We start from the raw sequence: 8514 nt of genomic DNA, 5'->3' as shown, positions 1-8514 counted from the left end.
ACTTTTTGTTTATATATATATGATATAATAAAATATATTAATTAATTTGAAATATTTTCTAAATTTTTAGAACAAATTTTAGATGAACAGAATAACTCTACAAAAAAAAAATTTCTACTATTACATTTATAATAATAAAATATATTTGTAACTTTCATTGTTAGATTTATTATAACTTTGTTGACTATTGCTATGAAAATTATTTGAATCCTTATAATAATATAAGTAATTTTTATAACCAGAATTTATACTATAGTTTTTCCTATTTATGATTTCTCGCTCAAATAATAAAAATTCATTATTAGATAAATAAATTAATTAAATAAATGAATTAATTATTGATTAAAATTGACATTTAAGATTTATTTAATTGGATACTTAAAAATCTCTAATAAAATAATTATTAATAAATATTATACTCAATATCATTCATTTTATATATATTTTTTTAATTTTTTATATAGTTTTTAAACATACTTTTTTTAATTATGAGAAATAGAAATATAAACAAAAAAATCATTAAAAGTAATATAAATTATACATATTATACATATAGATACATATAGGTTATTTATTTATTTATATGTATTAAAAATATATTCAACTTTTGTAAATCTTTTTAAATCTTTATTTAGTTTGGATTTATTTTTCATTTATGAAATGAAAAATAAAAAATAAATTATTTTTGAATAATTTATTAGTCTAAATGATAATAAAAATGAAGAATAAAAGAGAGAAATAATAAATAAGACTGAATGAAAAAATATATAAATAAATATACAATTTTTTAAATTCAAAATAAATATAAAAAAGTATATTTAATTTCTATTAATAATAATATTCTTATTCTAAATCATTAATATTTTTACATAAATATAAATATAATTAATATTTTTAAAAAAATATAGATTTTTTATTTAAAATTATTTTTATGATTTTTTTATAATCTCCTATATATATATATATACAAATTAAAACAATAATATATACATTAAATCGTAATAACTTACTGAAAAAATGCTTGCTTTGCATTTATTTTTTTACATTATGTTTGACTTTGACTCTCAAATATACTGACTCTTTTTTTTTCTTTTTTCTGTAATATTGGCTCTGTTTTTGTCTCTCTCTCTCTCTCTCTCTCTCTCTCTCTCTCTCTCTCATGCATATAAGTATATTTAATATTACGTAAAAAGCCGTTAAAGTACACGATCCCGTGTCTTCGATGGCCTTATCCTAAACATTATTTTCTATACTTGTATATTATGATTTAATTTTTTAATTATATAATGATTTTAACATTATATAATGATTTTAACAGTTTCGACATATGTATATATATGTATATATTTATCAACATTCGACGACGAGTAAAGTAAAGTTTTCATTATCCAAAATAATAGAGAGTCATTCAGTGCAAAAAATTTTGAATGGAACAAATTTTTTAGAAATGAATTAATCTACATTTTGAGCAAAATAATTTACAATAAAATTGAGATAATAGTAATAAAAAATGATAACACATAATTTTTATTCTAAAAACTAGAAATTTTGTATTTTATTATACTTTTTTAATTGTCAAATTATATAAATTTTTTTAAATATGCAAAAAATGTATATATTTTATAAATAAATTTTCAATTTTCCCCTTCTATTTTTTATTATCAATGATTATGGATTTTATTTCCCAATAAAATATATATATATTTACTTTTACAAATTTTGCATCAAGTTCTACTATAATAATTATCAAATATTTCTGTAACTTATATATCAATTTTTTCTTTATTTATTTTTTTCATAATTGAAAATATAATAGAATTTGTTGTTTTTTTCTGCATAAATAAAAACTGCATGGAACATATAATCTGCATAATTTATGATGAGTATTGCAAGTATTTTTATTATACATTTTATAGATTTAGAATTATTTTAGAAATAAATATAAAAATATAAATTCGACATAGGAATCGAAGTTATACAAATAAATGTCTAAATATTTTGTTTTATCATATTGAATTATCCTCTCATAAAATATATTGTATTATTATATTAATAATAATTTATTCTATTCTATATGTATTATTAAATTTGTATATCATACATACATATATATATATATAAAATATGTATATAAATATACATATATAATATGTATTTAATTTATAAACATTTCATCAAATCAAAACAAAAAATATATAACTTATTAAATATAGAAATTAGCATATAAACATTTATATTTATTTATTATTATTATATTTAATTAAGAAAATAAATACTCAAATTCTTTTTTTATAGAAATTCTATTTTTTTTTTCAAATTTTCTATTAATTTGTAAATAAAATGTAAATATTCATTTTTTTTCTTAATTTATTTGTCAAGAATTAAAATGAAAAGTCTTTCATTTTGATATTGAATTTGCAATATAATATGTTATAAATAATTATAATTATTTATTAGAGATATCATTATAATAAAAATGAAGATTTTTCAATATTTTAAATGGAAGATAATATTAAGTTTTTGTTATTAAGATAATACATATCAAAGTAATAATTATTTTAAACCATTTTTTCTTATTATGTATAGTTATAGAAACAGGAATTATAGTCAGGAATTTGTTTCGAAGAGATATTTTAAAAAAAGGAAAAAAAGATGAGAAAAAATAAGAATATTATTATTTTATAAATAATCAAAATGTTCTTTTTTAGACATTTTTTTAGATTTAAGTTTTTTAAGAATAATTTTTCAAGTATTTAATAAAATTTAATTTAATATTTAATAAAATAACATTCTAATTTTTCATTTTTCTTTCTTTCTTAGCTTTTTTTTATTTTTCAGAATTTTTCTTTGAAATAAATTTTTTTGCTAAAAAGAATAATAAATATTAATGAGTTTGATAAGAAATTATCTTAATAACAAAAAATTAATATCATTTTAAAAAAATTATTAAGAAACTCTCTTTTTTTATTTAGGAATAAGGAAAAAGAAGTCTGTTGTATCATTGACTTATAACAAAAATGAAATCAATATTTCTTTAATGCTAAGAAAGCAAATTATAACATAATTTTATTTGGCAGAATTTACATTTATTATCTAATATTATCTATAATTTTAAATTAATAATTAATTAATAATTAAAAGTTATTGTTTAGTTATTAAAATTATTTGTTTAATTAAATTAATAATTAATTAATAATTAAAAATTATTATTTTTTATTTTTATCGATTTAGTGCATATAATATATATATATTTTAAAATAATATATGCATTAAAATGTATTTAATATAAATGTTATATTTATATATAAATTTCAATTCAAAAAAAAAAAAGAAAATTTTATGATGCATATTATTGCATATTATGCATGTCATTAATTTCGTAAAAAAATTATATATACATATATTATAATTTTATATATTATATATTATACATTAATTGTTAAAAACAATAATTTTTCCATAAAATCATTTGGAAATATGCAAATTTTTACACAAGATTATTAATATCTTAACCATTTGTTATGGTAAAAAATTGTATTCTCTTATAATTCAATTTGAATAATCCAACTGTATATGATTCTTTTTTCAAATTCTGTTTCGTTGTATTATAAAATCTGCATTATAAAAAAACAGCTCTCTTCATATTCATTAATTATATTGTACGATAAGTTGAAACACATATTATTTCATTTTCTATTTGAACACAGTAAAATCTTCAAATTTTATCAGAATTTTAATTAAAAATGGATAAACGTTGAAATTTAAATTTTAAGTTAAAAATAATAGATATATTATATGCAAACGTTTCATCATATTCATTTAAAAAAAATATGAGCAGTTTAGTAATGAAATTTTTGTGCTTTATATCATAGATAAAAATTATGTTTAATTTAATTAATTTTTTAGTTTTTTAAAATATCTAATAAAATTTTTTTTTTCATGTCTCGTTTATTAAATTCAAAAGAATTTTATTTTGAATTGTGAATTTTTTTAATATAAATTAATTTGAATTCATTTTATAAATATCTCAAAATTGACAATTTTTTTTATATTATAAAAAAGTAACTTTTTAAATAATATTCATTCATACTTAGTAATATTTTAATTATTTAATTATTCTTATTCCTAGATAATTAAAAATATTAGATATAAAATAATAGTTAAAAATTATGTATAGATAATGTACATAATTATTAGTAGTAATAACTAATCATAAATAAAAAACATTCAATTGAAACGAATATTTCTAGTTAAAAAACTTTATTCAAATAGCATTTATTAAATATTTCTATTATTTCTTAGATATTTGCAGTTATTTTATTAAAAAAATTTGATATAGTAATATTTAATTGTTATCATTGTGATTATATCTATTAACTATATTATAATCACTGATTATATTGTATTATATCAAAAATTTAATCTTCGACTTTTTAGATTTTAATTTTTGCTTATTTTAAATTTATAAACATTTTTTTAAATTCCTAAATCCTATATCATATTTAGATCGAACATTTCTTTATTATTTCTTCAAATATATTTTTCTTAAATTATGTAAATTATATAAATAGAATTAATTAAATTAAATTTTTGTTTATATGTTTTGTATTCTATATGCTTTATTTTTTATATATCTATTCGTATCTATAATAATAGTATTCTATTGTATGGTTTGGAGTTTGTAAACTAATAGTTCAGTGTTAGCTGAATGCCTTTCGACAGATTCGCAAAAAATTCTTCTAAAGACGAGATTATATGAGTAGTTATTCGTGCGAAGCGCGTGTCTATTAGCAGAGTTTCTCATAATCTCGCAGAAGATAATCGCGTCAGACGATTAAAGCATGATGTGTTCACAAATTATCTAATTGTAGCCGGTGGTTAAACTATAACGTAATCACCATGAGATATTTGCAAGTGAAGCTCGTACTCTCAGAAAAATCTCTTTTTGATTCAATTAGGAGAATCACAGTTTTCCGGTGCATCACGTCAATAACCAATAATATCGCAGCTGGTGGCTGATTCGTGATATCGATCAAATTCAAGAAAATTCTTCGCTTGGATAATAATCTGTATAAAAAAATTTCACGATAAACAGGAACTGATCGGTGCATCTCTTTTATAGGTTCCTCGAATCAGAACAATGTTATTTGTTTTTGAATCAGTCGGATCTAAAATATATAGAATATATCACTGTTAGGATCGGTTCGACTGATCTAAAGTATGTCAGAAATATAATATAATTATAAATGTTGGCTAAATTCTCAAAGACAGTCTTCTCAGATAACATCTTTGTTTAAGCTTAATAGAAATCCACGCGCGGTAAAAACAAAAAATTTTTTATATGAAAAAGTTCTCTGAATAAACTGTTTATAAATCTCGCGAATAAGTGCTTGCAATAACATCCATATATATTTTTTCAGTTTTATAATAAATTTATATATTTTTTCTCAAATTTAAGTTTAGATTTTTTATAATCTTTTATTCATAGCTTATTTTTTCAAATATTTAAACAATAGATTTTTTTAATTCACTATATAGTTTATATAAAATATTTCCTAATTTTAATAATTATTTTTGCATTATTATATTTATTTATACATATATAGAATTCGAAGCTACATAAAAAATCTTTTATCTCTAAATAAAAGAATTTTTTTTTTTAATAGTATATCAATTCTTTTTTCTATAATTATCTTAAATAGAAATAATAATAAATTTACTTTGCTTTATTTTCTATTTTTGCTGTCTTTTTTATATAATTTTTTCTATTTCTTTAGAGTTTTTGAGTTGAACTGCACTGATCGATTAATTTTTTCTTATATGTCCAATTTTTTAAATTGTACAACCATAAAATATTATAACAGTTTTACAAAAAAAAAAAAAAATAGAAAGGAAATAGTAATAAAACAAGAATCACAAAAGATACATGATAATATATGAATATTTATATAATATTAAATAGTTAATTATTCATTAACTAAAATTAATGCGTATATTTTTATTAAATAAAATATTATCTTAAAAAAAATAAAATGCATTAATTTAAATTTTATTATTATGTTTAATCAAACATCGTAAAGTGTGATGAAATTTGATTATACTTTAATAAAATGATGTAATAATAATTAACATATTTAATTTATATAACTTTTATATATATTTTTTGTCATCAATAATCAATTAATAAATAATAATTAGTAAAATAGGATAATTAATAGAAAATAAATTTAATAAATAAAAATATTTAATAAAAATTATATAGTCTCTATTATATTTCTAAGAATGATTTTTGAATTACAATTTATTTTAATCTTTTAAATGATACGATGAAATATTGTCATATAAGCAAAGCGTATTGTATATTACGATATAATGCATCATGACAATTTTAAAATATATTCTGTACTGAAAAATATACAATAAAATAATACATAAAATTATAATTTTGTCAATTATGTTATTTTCGAAAATATGTATAAATATATATAAATTATATTTTCTTTGCTTTAAGAAAATATTATCTTCTTTTTCAATTTTTCTCTTTTATTTGTAAGTTTTATTGTTAAGAAACGCAACAATTATTATAATTGTAGAAATATATAAATATATATACGTGAAAAAAAAAAGATACGGGAAAAGAAAGGAAGTGAGCAAAAAGAAAGAGAGAAAGAAAATAAAATTAATTATAATTAATTATAATAAAAAAATATTCAATTCCTGAAAATTAAATAAATTATACATTAAATACATTACTATACTTATTCATAAAGATTAAAAAAACCTAGAATAAAATTTTCTGATATATATTTATATATATTTTTAAATAAATATTTTATTTAAAAATAAATATATTTTATTAAATATGAATATTATATTTGTTTTTAATTTTATTTATGGAAAAATTGTATTTTTCTCATTTTTTCTCTGAACTCTTCCATTTTATCATGAATATATATTATTATATTTGTAATATTTATTATTTAAAAAAATATGCTAATTTTTTTAAAATTATCAAGTTAAAAATTTTTTTAATTCACAATTGTCAATATAAACAATAATAGTTTTATTATTAGTGATACTTCAAAAAAGTAACAGAGAAATAAATAATAAAATTCGAGTATCAAGATTGCAATAAAGATAGAACTATTTCCACATTACGTAGTATATTCGTAATTTACGAATAAAAAGATTCGTTTAAATAATTGTATTTGTTGGCTAGTGAAATACCGAATATATACTGGTAAATATGAAAGTAATAATCAATGCTTGATGAACGATTGATTAATGTCTTCTTTTAGAATTTTTTTCTATATAATTAAAACAATGTTTGATGACAAATGTTTTTTGCATAAGAAATTATTTGAATCATAAATTTGAATCATTTTGAAATTTATATCAAATTTACATCAAAAAATACAAAAAATAAAAAAGAATTTCATTAATTTTCAGATCTTTCATTTTAAATAGTAAAAAATATATTTTATACGATTTGAAGATATAATTTTAAACTAATAAAATTTCTTAACTTTCATATGTTTCTTGAACATATATATAAAAATTATATAACATTGATCATTGAAAGGCATATAATAATATTCATAAATAATCTTAAAATAACTCAAAATTGAAAGTAAATTTTGAATGTTAAAATATGAATTGTGTATTTTTATATTTATTAAATATGTATATAATTTATAAACATCAATTCAATTATTTTATAATCATTTATTTTATTATCAAAAAAAACCTTTTAAACTTAATAATAATTAATAATAATATTAATATAATATTATAAATAAAATGTACAAATTATGTTTCACCTCATTTAAAATGTCTCCACTACTAATTAAAATGTCAAATAACTTTTCTTTGAATAATAAATTATTCAATCTCATATATTAATTAAAAATATAATTTTACTTGAAAAAATTAAAATTAAATTAATAAAATAATTAAACAAAATATTTATACTATTATTCAGTATTTTCATAAATATGATGAATATTAAACAAAATTTGAAAAAGGAAAAGTTTTATAATCTCTTAAAATCAATATAATGTAATATAATCAATATAATAACACATACTTTTATATGTAATTTTTTATATTAGCAATATTTTTTGACAAAAATGACATTTTATTTTTAAACTAAAAATTATATTAAATTATTTAAATAAGTTACTTATATGTGTAAAATATAATAAATATTCTATCAAAATATAATAATATAATAATATTCTATCAAAAAAAAATTTAAATTTAATTTCATTTTTTCTAATTATCTAATTATCTAATTATCTAATTATTTAATTAAGAAAGTAATAAGATAATTAATAAAAATATAAGTCGTTAAAGTTCAAATCCGAATAATAATTTTTAATAATTTTAGTAACTGTATCTTTAATAATTTTATAATACCTATTTTATCAAATTTCTATTTACTTTTTGATTGATAAATATCTTAAATTTTTTTAATAAATATAATATCGATAAAATATCGATAAAATAAGTTAA

The 8514-nt window shown here is 16.5% G+C and overlaps 1 protein-coding gene across 5 annotated transcripts in view; it reads left to right on the top strand.

Annotated features, from left to right (window-relative positions):
• The window catches only part of LOC102677213 (pancreatic triacylglycerol lipase-like), a 93917-nt gene that overhangs the window by 1359 nt on the left and 84044 nt on the right, over nt 1-8514 (top strand). The gene's annotated exons all lie outside the window — the stretch shown is intronic.

The sequence above is a fragment of the Apis dorsata genome, unplaced genomic scaffold, assembly GCF_000469605.1.
Source record: "Apis dorsata unplaced genomic scaffold, Apis dorsata 1.3 scaffold_333, whole genome shotgun sequence".
Lineage (NCBI taxonomy): Eukaryota > Metazoa > Arthropoda > Insecta > Hymenoptera > Apidae > Apis > Apis dorsata.
This window is presented reverse-complemented; position numbering and strand designations above follow the sequence as displayed.